Here is a 12990-nt window from a genome sequence, read left to right on the forward strand (position 1 = left end):
AATTTAAGCTACCAATGCAATAATTACGACAGAGGTGCTTCTTTCACAGACAATCTTTCCTAGCGTAAGTAAAGACAAAGGCCTCAGTCCTCGCGTGAGGAAGGCACTGCCAGGTCCCCGCAAGCTTCCCCGCTCATCTTCCCGCTGAAGCGCCCCCTGGCCTATCACATGCTCGCTTTCCCGTCCTTTCCCCTTCTCAAAGGGGGAGAGTAAAACTGCGCCCCAGTTCTGTGATGCTGACGGTAACAAACTCCCATTCCTTTAGGCTGAAACCACACAATTTCAAATGTATGATTTCCACTTATGAAATGCCTATAACTGGCACCAAAAAGGCCAAAACTATTGGTTTAAAGGAAGTGAAGTCCTCAAATTAATCAATTCTAAATCAATTCAATATTTTTGAATACTTCAACAAGTAACGAAGGTAAACAGTTCTATAGACTACGGCACCACAAAATTCACCTTGCATGGAGACACATACTTAAGAGATCCCCCAAAACTGGCCTACATAAATTTAGTGTATGGTTAAACTTCCATTTACCCATTATTAAATTCTACATACTTCTTACTCTCCCTTTGCCCTTTTTGGATGAGAAGGCAGAAGTGTAGCTGACACTACGACAAGAAACACATTTCCATTGATTATAGACACCCATGAATCATTCATGAAGCAGCAAACAATGCTTAGACAATCTAATGCATGGAATTAGGTTAAAATCACAATTAGCAAAATTTACTGTTAACTTCTCTGGGTTTCTACAGTTTTTCTGAGTCTCAATAGAAACATCTATTTCTTAATGCCAAAGAATCACAGAAAGAAAAAAACCTACTTTAATTTTATGGAAATGAATAATTTTATAAATAAATGCTCGATTTATCCCTTACATCTAGAAGTTGTAAACAGTGGAATATGACATAAATGATCTGAGCTTCAAAAATAAACTATGAGGTGTTTAACGGAAGCAGCGTGATTTTATTTGCTGTTTTATCTTTCAGGGGATTCTGGCAAGGTCAGCTGCCTCAAATTCAACACCTGCCTAGAAAATAACACAGATCTGTCACTTTCCTTCCGAAGTGAAAGGGAACGGCATAGCTAAAAATCCTACTAACTGACCCAAATCAAATGCCATGTATTTCTAACATCACTACAGTAGCACTTAGGTGAAATTCTACTTATCAGAGACCTTCTCCTTAAAGCTAACAACTCTACTATCCAGATAAGTAGAATACACAAGTTTGAACTGAAATCTAAAGGCCAATAACAAGAAGGGGCAAGAGAACACACATTTTATTAACAATCTGCAAACCACTTCTCCCCACTCCCATGCACACATGTACCTGTTCTACAGTACAGAAAAGCACAGCTGAGAAATCAGAGCCCTCTCTCACTTTCTCAGAAGACTCTGACTCCAGAACCACCTCCTCCAAGACATGCTAACTCAAAAGATCTATACAAGGCATAGACTGATAATACTTTTAATTTTAATTATTTCCAAAGAATAGCAGCTATGTCAACAGAAGTCACACTTAGAAACTCTCAGTTAAAAAAATGAACAGTGCTCTCACAGTAAAATAGCTCTAAACTGAACTCAACTCTCTTACAATTCAAGAAACATCCTTATGAATTTTATAAAAATATATGTTTTTAAATTGCTGTCTGTAATTCTAAATTTTGCTATTCCCAGAATTTGGATTAACTAGAAAAATCAGGTTCTCCCACATTTCTGGTATATTTTTCAGCAATGCACTATGCTTACTAACATCACTTTGCTTGGTTGTACTTATAGAAATAGTAATGCCACCTTTCTAAATGAAGATTGCCTGAAAGAAATCATCAACAAAATGAAAAGACAAGCTACCCACTGGGAGAAGATCTTTGCAAATCATATATCTGATAAGGGGTTAATACCCAAAATATACGAAGAACTCATACAACTCAACAACAAACAACAACTCCATGAAAAAAACGGGCAGAGGGGGCCGGCCTGGTGGCGCAAGCGGTTAAGTGCGCGCGCTCCGCTGCGGTGGCCCGGGGTTCGCTGGTTCAGATCCCGGGCGCGCACAGATGCACTGCTTGGTAAGCCATGCTGTGGCGGCGTCCCATATAAAGTGGAGGAAGATAGGCACAGATGTTAGCCCAGGGCCGTCTTCCTCAGCAAAAAAAGAGGAGGATTGGCGGATGTTAGCTCAGGGCTGATCTCCTCACAAAAAAAAAAAAAAAAAAAAAAAAAAACGGGCAGAGGATACAGACATTTTTTCCAAAGAAGATATACAGATGGCCCACAGGCACACAAAAAAATGTTCAATATTATTAATTATTAGGGAAATGCAAATCAAAACCACAACGAGATATCACCTTACACCTACCAGAATGGCTATTATTAAAAAGACAAGAAATAAGTGTTGGAGAGGATGTGGAGAAAAGGGAACCCTTGTACACTGCTGGTGGGAATGTAAACTGGTGCCGCCGCTATGGAAAACAGTATAGAGATTCCTCAAAAAATTAAGAATAGAAACACCATACAACCCAGCTATTCCACTTCTGGGGATTTACCCAAAGAACACGAAAACACTAATTCAAAAAGATAAATGCACCCCTATGTCCACTACAGCATTATTCACAATAGCCAGGAGTTGGAAGCAACCTAAGTGCCTATCAATGGATGAATGGATAAAGAATACACACATACACACACACACACACACACACACAAAATGGAACACTACTCAGCTATAAAAAAAGACAAAATCATCATTTGCGACAACATGGATGGAGCTTAAGGATATTATGCTGAGCGAAGTCAGAGATGGAGAAAAACAAATACCTTAGGATTTCACTCGTATGTGGAAGACAGAAAAACAACAACAACAAACACACACACAAATACAGAGAACAGATTGGTGGTTACCAGAGGGGAAGGGCAGTGGGTGCGGAGGGCAAAGGGGTAAAGGGGCACATTTGCACATTGACGGACGGCAACTAGACTTTGGTGGTGAACACAATGCAGGCAATACAGAAATCAAAATATAATGATTACAGCTGAAACTTAAAACGTTATAAACCAATGTGACCTCAATAAAAAAATTAATTAAAAAAATAAAAAATAAATGAAGATTGCCTGACTCTGTGATTGTCTCAACCCCACTAAGCACAACACACCTACCTCACGAGGTGTGTACCTTCCCAGGAGCACACTTTTAAAGCACTGTTAACTCCATATAAACAAAACATCTACTTACAATAGACAGCTTTTGCTGTTGGTGCTGTTGCCTGAACCTCTGCTCGCAGGGATAGATTAAGACTTTTAGTAGGAATAGACATATAATTCAGAAATCAATGCTTAGGTTTTTTCTTTAAAAGAAAAATCAGAAAGCCAAAATTCAACGTAAAAATACTGAGCAAGGAAATACGGAATTAAACTTGCATTGATATTCCTTTTCCAGTTTAATAATTTTTGGTAATAATTCTTTATATTTCCCACAGCACTTAGCATAGGCTAGCACAATATGAATTATTAATAAATGTTTCTGAAAGGAGAGCTAGAAGGAAGGAAGGATGGTCTGAAGGTAAAGAGAAGGAGGGAAAAGAGAAAGGAGAGTTAACGGTGCTGCACGAGTGTAGTTTTATGGGAAAACTAAGCCAACCTGTTTACACTAATGTGTGCATAAACAAGACAGGAGACTAGAATAGTAAAAATGCTTTAAAAAATGGCCTGTCATACAAATAGTTTCCAACTGATGGCTTTGTGTCAATAACACCCATTGGAAGACAACTTCCACCTACCAGTAAGCCTGTTTTGTCCTGAACTCAGCAGTCCATTCTACATACGAAGAGCAGAGGAGTCTACCCAGGGGGCTAGGATTACGATTCTAGCTTGAATAGCTAAATGATTGAGGCCATTTTGTCAACTGTCAAAATATTTGTTATTTTCCAGATCACAGTGCCTACCATGCTGACATTTGAAGGCAATAACACAAAAGGAGCAATACAATTAAATGTCGGCAGCTTTTGCCTAAAGCAAAAGATATGTATTTAAATATTCTAAATTTCTGTTTAGATTAATACTGATTTTCAGTGGCCAGTGCTCAAAGCCTCAGATCTGTAGCTCAAACCAAGCTGCCGGTCTTCATGGGCATTTACACGTCTCTCTGTTAAATCAGATATCTAATCACAAATCTTCTCACATATATGAACAAAGAAAGAATTCAAAATCCAAAAAATATTCATTTGCAATGTACTTTCAACCATGTCATATCCAATATACACATAATTGCTTTTATGTCTTGATATGCTTAATATAATTTTCAGTATTTAGCAATTCGTATATAACAACAAAGTGTCTTAGTATCATAAGAAGTATATTATGCTTTATTGTACTTGGGAGAACTTCTCCCTCCATATGTTAATATTCAAGAGTCAGGCTCCACCTAACACATGTGAAGAATCCTTCACCCCCCTATCCCATCCTGCCCTCCCATCCCAAATCTTAGCAGAGAGAAAATGAACTTATAAATAAACCCAAAGTACGTACGAATCCACAGTGAGTTCAGTTTTCCACAGTGAAGGGAAAATTACATTTCAAGGTTATGTTTCAAACAGATTTATCTAATGCTTGCTCCTGTTTTGACTATCAAGTCTAAGAAAATTTTATTGGTGAACTTTAAAAATGCTAAAATGTGAGACTGGAATGGTAATACTAATGTAGCTGTAGATTACAAAGCACAGTTCAGCCTGTTAAATAAATTTTGTCTTTTTCATTGAAACTACAGAACTCCCTTTCCATATACTCAAATCTGGAATTTGCATTTACACTCATAGATACAGTCCTTTTGGAAAGTGTGAGAAAACGTAATTAATCATGTTTTCAAATAAAAATTTTAACATGTATTCAACAACATTGCCTCCACAATATTAAACATTTAAGACTCAAAATGTTTATATAACATGTCCTTCTCTGCCTCAAAAATAAACTAAATAAGCTGAAGTTCTATTTGAACCAACTCTGCTTTACCTCGAAACTATGCCACTTCATTTCTCAAATAATTAAAAACTTTTCCTCAGAGATGTAAATTACTATACGTTCCAAGATAAGGGTTCTAAGTAATTCTATAGTCACTATATTTCACACAACCTGTTCTCTGTAGGAAAAGTGATTCATCCAAAAACCACAGATGCCACCTGTAACCTAAAATTTCTAATATTGCAAGGGATGAAGAATGCTGATCCACAGTATACCACGTTTATAATAGAAAAAGGAATTCAAATGGCTTTCCCCCATGTACCTGCCCCCCAAAAGAGTGAGTATGCAATAAAAGTGCCAGAGTGGAACTTTAAATTGTTTACGTAGTTATTAAATTTCAAATGAGTCGTCATGTTTCACAGTTTGAAATAAAGGTTGAAAGTTAAGACTTGCTAATGAAATATAAGCAAAATAATGTCTGACTTTTAAATTAATTCTGAAGTCCTCCAATATAAACACGATTTCCCTACATTACACTTACTGCCACAAATATGCTTGTACTCAGGGCTATTTAGGCAGAAAATGGAGCTGAGTGGTTCAGATCAAGGTCTTTGGAGTGGCAAACCACCACTCACTTGATACAACCTTGGAAAAATCACTTAACCTCTCTAAGCTTCAATTTCCTTATCTGTTATTCTGAAGATAACTGAAAGCACTTACATAATGCCTGGCACACAGTTAGGAGAGCAGTAAGTAATAGCTGCTGTTATTAGTATTAACAAAGGAATCTCTGCAAGTTGCACTTGTAAATTAGATGTGAATAAGAAATGGCCATTTAATTCCTAAAATTTGACTTAAAAAAAAAAAAAACCTAAAGGTCAGACTTAGTTCTTTCTATAAATGAAAAATCATAGTGGCAGAAGGAGAGACCAATGCCTGAAGAAGGTAAAACAGATCAAAAAAGAAAACAAGAGGGGCCGGCCCGGTGGCGCAAGCGGTTAAGTGCGCGCGCTCCGCTGCGGCGGCCCGGGGTTCGCTGGTTCGGATCCCGGGCGCGCACCGACGCACTGCTTGGTAAGCCATGCTGTGGCGGCGTCCCATATAAAGTGGAGGAAGATAGGCACCGACGTTAGCCCAGGGCCGTCTTCCTCAGCGAAAAAAGAGGAGGATTGGCGGATGTTAGCTCAGGGCTGATCTCCTCACAAAAAAAAAAGAAAACAAGAAACAAGAACCCCAAAACAGCAACCAATATCCTGGAACACTTAAAGAAAACTGCCAAAGATACAAGGAAATGGATGGTCAGCTTATGCTATAGCTGTCCTTGATAATGAATTCAAACATCAATCAAGACGGATGAAAAACGACAAAAAAATTTCCCCAATCTAGAAACAGGAATCTAATTAAGTCAGTTGCATTTTGTATCCGGTAACAGGTAGTGGAAAAATTTTAACTTGATTGATTTTCAGAGAAAAAACTGGACAACTTTCCAATCTACTTTGCTCACTATAAAGATATCACAAAACATATCCACTACGGTAGCATGATCCAGCTCAAGTAAGGTGAGAAGCTCCCACACCTGCTTCAGGTTTGTCCATTACTTGATCATAAGAACCTTCTAGGGTAGTGACAAAATACATATGGAATTGGAAGCATGAGCCTCTGACTTCTGCCCTGATGAAGCATACTTGAGTTCATAAAGTATGCAACACAGGAAATTTCTTATAACATTTAAGAGCTATATACTTTAAGTGTCCGATATAAGTTAATTTCATATTTAGAAATAAGTATAAGGAACTATTTCTAGTTTGTATTTACAGGTGCACAGTTCAATGACTCTGAATATAAATAAATTCTTAATATCTTTTACCCAAGAATTACTTTAACGAACATTTATTGAGTGGTTCCCACACACTAGACACTATCCTAAGGGTTAGGGATACTGTTTTTAACAAGATAAAAAGGTCCCAATGTTCATGGAGCTTATAGTCTAGTAGGGGAGACTTTAATAAAGAAATAAATAAGAATGTATCACCTGATAATAAACATTATGATAAAAATAAACCAGGGTTGTGTGATAAGGAGTGATTGAGAAGCTATCTCAGACTGGTTGGACAAGGAAAGCCTGCTCATTAAATTTCAAGCATCTACCCCCATAAGACTGAAATTTGATGCCAAAATCTATAACAGCTATTCTTTTATTTACATATAAAAATAAATGTAAACATTCTGCCAGGCTATGAAATTATAATTCATCCCATCCTACAGGTAGATGTAAATTCTTCCCAAATATACACAGTAAACACTGATAAACAGATATGGTCGTTTTACCTTCCAATGTCATTTACAACACATTCATAGATAATTTTCATAATAAAACAGAAATGTGGACAAATATACATTTTTTATTTATATTCATTTTATTTACATATTATTTTACTAAACTATAAATAGAATAATTTTTAAATATTTGATTTTACTTGAAAATATTCAGACAGAAAAGCTTAATTTTAACTCACCTGTGCCTGTACACAGTGCAGAAGATCTATAAATTTGTAGCCAAATCCAAGAGAAATCTGCAATATCAACAAAGAAACAAGAATTAAAAAATGCAGAATCCTGTTAGACTCATTAGAATGGACGTGATTTTTACGACCAATATAAAAGTAATCCTCATAATAACATCTCTCCATTAAACTGCATGGTAAATCCAGAGGTAGACTTGCTGCATTACTTCTATTTGTATAAGATAATGTAAAATATGTAAGGCCACATTTCATTGTGAATTATGAGGTGTCTAACCTACAAACTTTGAGTTCCCGCCATGACACTTAGTGCACTTTCTTGAGGCTGCTTGTCTAATCAACTAGCACTGAAAGCTGAGTAAAAGCAGAGGGGGCTCAAGCAACCCATTTCCACACGGCACTCCTGGGGCTAGGCCAGTGCCTAGCACACAGTAACACAGTGCTCGTTAAGTGTTTGTGGAATAAAGAAATAAATAAAATTCACACAGCGATCTTCATTCACCGTGATTTACCAGTTTATCTATATGGAATCGAAAGGCTTATAATTATTGAAATAAAACTCTATCTCATAACAATTTGCAAGAGCAAATGTGGATAAAAAAAGGAAGAACTGAACATTTTCAATAATGCAGGCAACTGCTCACCAAGTTTCTTCGAGGCATATATCTCTGAGAACAAATGGCTTAACTATGAAGGAACCTGAAGCATTTTCTCTGACACACACAAGAATCACTTTCACCGCGCCAAAGAAGTTTGTTTCCGAGATGTACAGTGAGGAATACGAACACAACAAATATGTGCTTATGTATTCATGTTTACTACTATTTGATGGACCCAAGAAAAATGCTTTTATGTCTTTTTTTTTAAACCATTATATACTACTAGATTTAATCAGCTTCAAGGAATGTTTTTACAATTGAGCTACTAGATTTTTTTTCCTTCAGGTGACACCAATCCGTAATAATTCATACTTTGATTCATCATTAAACTTAAAACAGTATTAACTCTCTTAAGAGCCCTTAACTCTTTAGAATAATAAATAGAACCTAATAGTAGAAAAAAAACTAATGTTAATTTAATATCCAAATTATCATTTTTCTAGGGCACTGGAAACATCTGATTTCATAACCTAAGTGGTCTAAAGGGCAAAGAAATAGAAAAAAATGCATTTTGACTTTTATCAGGATCTGATCAGTCCAGAGATCATCATATGTAATGAAATGCTGCTAGCGTATTAGTCAGAGATGATTCATGAAAAACAAAAGGAAATCTGTACGCAAATAAGAAGTTATCACAATAAGTAAAACGAATGGATGGATTCTCCTCAAGTGGCAGTGAGTAGTGTGCAATAAACTGTTATATAATAGGAGTCATCGGTTCTTCCCAGCACCACTGGGGTGAATGTATTCATTATGCTGGCCTACTTAAGCCCATGATAATTCTACACCAACCACTAATTTCCTCAAGGACATCACACTATGCAACAATCAAGAGCTGGAACTTGTCATATTCATAGGAATGATGATATTAAACTATTACTGCTTGATCTATACTATTCAGTAAGTTTTTATTAATGTGCTAATATGAGGAAAAAGTGCCAATGTATCCATGGTAAAGAAAGATACATGAGACATGAAGATATAAGAGACATGAAGACGTGGACAATTTCCACAGTATAATGATACCTTGGTGCAACATTTTAAACAAGAAGAATTAATAAAATATTTAAAACATAGAATTACAAAATGTTTTATAAGTTACTAAGGGAAAATAATAGCTATTTAAAGCAGTAGTACAGGCAATAACAACCCTATAATAAATAAACATCCCATTACTCTTCTATCAGTCCTGATAGTTTTCACAAGCTCCTGCAGGAATGCATTTCGAGAGAAGGAGAGGGGAAGAAGACTGCCCTGGGCTTGGCAGAGTGACAGAAGGAAAGAGAAACCTTGCAAGAAAAGCAGAGGGATACATGTCAATCTTCTAAGCATCATCAGACAACCAGGTTTCAAAATCTGGTTTTACCATGTAAATACTGCTGCTGTTAATACTATTCTATCACTAGCAGCAGCTTAGGTATATGACCTAGGAAATGTTATTGTGGACTCAACTATAAAACGAGGATAATAATGTCCTCTTTGTAGCATCTTGGAAGTATTAAATGAGATAATTACAGAAAGTACCTGGTACATAGTAGGCATTATAATTACAATCCTGCCAAGTACAATCCTGTTAAACGCTGCTAGCTACGATAGGTAACTCAAGAAAGTGATGAAAAATAGAAGCCTCAGGCCTATCCCACCCCAAGCAGAACTGATTTTCCCTGGGATGTCCTAATGACTTAATCTGCCCATAATCCTCCAGAGAGACACATAAACAGACACTGCTGAAAAATTCTGAACCAGGGCTACTTTAAAATTGCATCAACAGTTGAAAGATATTACCTAATTTCAAATCTTACTATAAAGTTACAATAACCAAAGCAGTGGGGTATTGGTATAAGGATAATCAATAGAAGAGCACAGAGTCCAGAAAGAGACCTACACATTTATATCAATTCATATTCAACAAAGATGGCAAGGTAATTCAATGAGGAAAGGACAGTCTTTTCAACAAATGGTGCCAAAAACTGGTCACAGATAGGGACGGGGAAAAAAGAACCTTGACTTTTACCTTGCGCCAGGTACAAAAACTAATTCAAAATGGATAAGATGACAAATAAAAGTAAGGACTGAAACTACAAAACTGACAGAAGAAAGCATAGAGAAAATTATCATGGATTAGGCAAAAAAAGTTTAGATATGACACCAAATACAAAAGAAAAAGACCATCAAAGAAAAACATCGATAAATTGAACTCCATTAAAATTAAAACTTTTGCTCCTCAAAAGACATAATTTTAAAAATGAAAACACAAGCCACCGATTGGGAGAAAATATTGGCAAAATAATTGTCTGATAAAGTACATGCATTTAGAATATATAAAGAGCTAAATAATTATCTGATAAGGGACGTCTATCTAGAATATATAAAGGACTCAAACTCAATAATAAACAATTTAACTTTTTAAAATGAGCAAAATATTTGATAACATCATAGAAGATATACAATGGAAAAAGTACACAAGAAAGTACTAAACATCATTAGCCATTAGGAAAATGGAAATTAAAACCAAAACAAAACATTCTAGACATCTAGTAAAGTATCTAAAGTGTTGACAAGGATATAAATAAACTAGAACCCTCACATCACATTCCCTGTTGGTGGGAAAGTACGAAGGTACAGCCATTTTGGAAAACAGCTTGGCAGTTTCTCACCATGTAACCCAACAATTTCACACCGACGTGTGTTTTCATTTCTCTTGGGCACAGATAACCATAAAAAGAGCTGTATACGAATGTTCCTAGCAGTTAGGTTCAGAATAGCCAAAAACCGGAAACGATTCAAATGTTCATCAATTGGAGAATGGATTTTTTTAGAATGTGGTACATTTACACAATGGAATACCACTCAATAATAAAAAAGAATGAATTACTGATATTTACAACAACATGAATGCTAAATGAAAACATTATGCTAAATGAAAGAAGCCAGACACAAAGACAACATATTGTATGATTCCATTTATTTGAAATTTATAGAAAACGTAAAACTATAGAGACAGAAAACAGATCAGTGGTGCCCTGGGTCAGGGAAGGGGAAGTGGAAATGGACTGAAAATGGACACAAGGGAACTTTTTGGGCTGAGAGAATTGTTCTAAAACTGGAGTGTGGTGATGCTAAAGAAACATGTATAAGAAACATGAGACACACATGATTGGAAAAATTTACTAAAACTAAGCCTTTAATACACTTAAAATGGGTGCATTTTACGGTATGCAAATTATACCTCAATTTCTTAAATGCTAAAAAAATTTTAAATGATCTTTTAAAATGTTCCTCTGTATCCCTGCTCTTTCTTCCTATGTGACAGCTAAGGTTACTGTGTGAGTAAAGGGCTCTAAGGAATAAAGGTAGTTCTATTAGCAAATGGTGGTGTGAACATCTGCCATCTACAGCATCAGCTAGCAGGCTACACAAGTAACACATCATTACTTTGAGGCAAAATATCAGGACTGAACCTACATCACACATAAAAAGATTTCTGGCAGCATTAAAGCTATAGGCTGATGATTTTTTAAAAGGTGGGGGAAGAATAGGAGGAGATATGCTCAATATTTTCTTTTATTTTATTATTACTTTTTATTTATTTATTTTTTCTGTGAGGAAGATCAGCCCTGAGCTAACATCCATGCCAATCCTCCTCTTTTTTGCTGAGGAAGACCGGCCCTGGGCTAACATCCGTGCCCATCTTCCTCCACTTTCTATGGGACACCGCCACAGCATGGCTTGACAAGCGGTGCGTCGGTGTGCGCCTGGGATCCGAACCCGGGCCGCCAGCAGTGGAGGGCGCGCACTTAACCGCTAACCCACAGGGCTGGCCCCTATTTTTTCTTTTTTAAATGGACAATTAGGAACAGAGCCAGAGGAAGCAAAGTAAGCTGGGAAGAAAATGAAGTGACATCTCCACTACTCACTAGAAGAGCACTTTATGACTGCTAGAAGGAGAGAACGGCCATATTTTGCTGTTTTGATTTAACACCACCACCATGGATAGCTATCGTTCATTGAACACTTGTTTTGCGAGAGCACTGGGCAGAGGGCTTTATATGTGCTAGCTAATTAAATCATCCTAACAATCCTGTGAGGTAGGTACTGCTACTATCTTCTCCATTTTGTAGATACAAGAACCTTACCTGAGAAGTGAAGTACTTTGTCCAAGGTGACAAAGCTAATGCCACTGGCAACACCTGGATTCTAAGCCCGAGTCTGACTGCAGAGTCCATGCATGCGCCTACCCACCAGGCTGCTGTGGAAGTTCACTGCTTTAATAACACTATCATTGTTGCCAACTTGACTTGAAAAACATGGTAAAAGTGTGATCAACCTGAAAACTGCCTTCCTGAGGTTTCTGGTATGGTATGAACGAGAACAGCAAGGTGTACTCCCCACATCATCCACCCCCGGCTGACATTGTTACTGAATCTTGACATTATTTTTTCCTGACCCAAATGCAGCCTCACAGTTTCCTCAAGCAAAGTTGCCACCAATCAAAGGAAGTCATCACCAACACATCAGCGTTGGTGTACAAAGGAAAATACATTTGCCAACAAAACAACTAACTTGATTTTTGATGGACAACAGAGCATATGGCACGTGCTATTGGAAAGAGATGACTAACCTAAAGGGGAGCCCTACAACCGCCATATTTCATGGTCCAACACAGGTCCTCTTACTGGTCTTCTTGTTATTTAGCCAGCACCACCCCAGTCATCAAGCCAGTCAGATGGGCTGGTAGAAATGAAGAGGACGCATGGAGAAAAGAAGAAAAAGCTACAAGTACTGCTCAGATACTTAAGATTTTTCAACAGTTCCAGCCAAGCACATCTGAACACAAACTCACCACAA

General features: G+C 37.0%; 1 protein-coding gene across 14 annotated transcripts in view; it reads right to left on the reverse strand.

Moving 5' to 3' along the window:
* Nucleotides 1–12990, reverse strand: part of NCOA2 (nuclear receptor coactivator 2) — a 282839-nt gene that overhangs the window by 181709 nt on the left and 88140 nt on the right. For 12 of the 14 annotated variants that reach the window (XM_058528854.1, XM_058528860.1, XM_058528864.1 and 9 more), the window contains one exon: nucleotides 7478–7534. The exons of 1 other annotated variant lie outside the window; for it this stretch is intronic. The gene's annotated coding sequence lies outside the window, so the exon portion shown is untranslated. Of the gene's footprint in view, nucleotides 1–7477; nucleotides 7535–12763; nucleotides 12839–12990 lie in introns of those variants that run through there. One more of the 14 variants, XM_058528858.1, reaches the window with a different exon arrangement.

This window comes from Diceros bicornis, chromosome 33 (assembly GCF_020826845.1).
Source record: "Diceros bicornis minor isolate mBicDic1 chromosome 33, mDicBic1.mat.cur, whole genome shotgun sequence".
NCBI lineage: Eukaryota > Metazoa > Chordata > Mammalia > Perissodactyla > Rhinocerotidae > Diceros > Diceros bicornis.